The sequence below is a fragment of the Ciona intestinalis genome, chromosome 3 (assembly GCF_000224145.3).
Source record: "Ciona intestinalis chromosome 3, KH, whole genome shotgun sequence".
Classification (NCBI taxonomy): domain Eukaryota; kingdom Metazoa; phylum Chordata; class Ascidiacea; order Phlebobranchia; family Cionidae; genus Ciona; species Ciona intestinalis.
Window position 1 is genome coordinate 3737337 of NC_020168.2, and position 1204 is coordinate 3738540.

The window sequence follows — 1204 nt, forward strand, 5'->3', positions numbered from 1 at the left end:
TGCATTTCGTGGATGCTTTTGTGACATCACTAAGCAGTGCTACCAGATATATTTATTTGAATTGAACCAGCAGCTTCCGATTGGACGACAAGAGTTCCCGTATAAGATCCATGATTGGTTGGTTTGAAAGTAACGGGTAAATTAGCACAATGCATTGCTCTGTGATGTAATATTAAGACTTTTTAAAGGGGTAATAATAATAACTTTCAGTAATTAATTAGATCATACTTAAAAGTTAAAAAAAACTATTGAGCAGATACATTAAAATATTATGTTTTATTTAAAAGACCGGTTTCAGAGATTAAAACAGGATTTATTAACAATAACTATTTGTCTCTTTATTTGATTACAGTAGCGAAGATTTAGAAATTTTTAAAGAAAATACAGGATATAGCGACAAAACAACAGTTGTCAAAACATGCTTACAGTAAAAAACTTATATATTTAAAACAAAATAAGCGTGGCTGTTACACCTAGCCAACAAACAAGCCATTTATTTTAATTAAGTTAAACTTCTAATACAGACAAAAATGTTTGTAAAACTAAAAATATGATGTCAGTATTAAAGTTTAGGTAAATGGAAAAAGATGTTTTTTTTGATTTCAAAATTAGGTAAATGTGATATCATGTTAATACTAACAAACTACCTGATCGTGTGTTTCTGATGTGTGATGTAAAATGGCTGCCGCAGATTCATGAATTTCACCTGTTATATTACGACAAAACAACAATAGAATTAATGAGCTTAAAAATATTAATAAAGCATGTATGATAAAAATGACCTGAAAAACTAGGAAATGTCAGATTAAAACAATTTGCAAAAAGCTGCATTACTTGTATATGTATATGTATACTGTATTACATATTCATATAACTAGCATTACAAATTGAAAAAAAAAAAAAAAAACTTTAGTAATTTGTTAGAAGTAGATTAACCAAAACACTTACAGTATGAGCTGACTTTCCTTTATTTTTCACAGGAATTTTAATTGTTTTTGATTCTCCAACTTTAACAGAAGGAAATTGAAACGATTCCTTCGAGATATAAATATCACCACTGTAAACAACATTTAGAAGGTTTACTCCCTTAATCACCCACAAAGTAATATACACGGTAACTCGTTAGCTGGCACGAGGTGTTAAACCCGTGTGATAACGACTGTCGTTGTCCGGCCACACGAGAATAAAGTAAGTACATTCACAT

At 29.7% G+C, this 1204-nt stretch overlaps 1 protein-coding gene across 2 annotated transcripts in view; it reads left to right on the forward strand.

The window, feature by feature from the left end:
- LOC100175720 (rho GTPase-activating protein 17) overlaps positions 1–1204 on the forward strand; it is a 15677-nt gene that overhangs the window by 8793 nt on the left and 5680 nt on the right. The gene's annotated exons all lie outside the window — the stretch shown is intronic.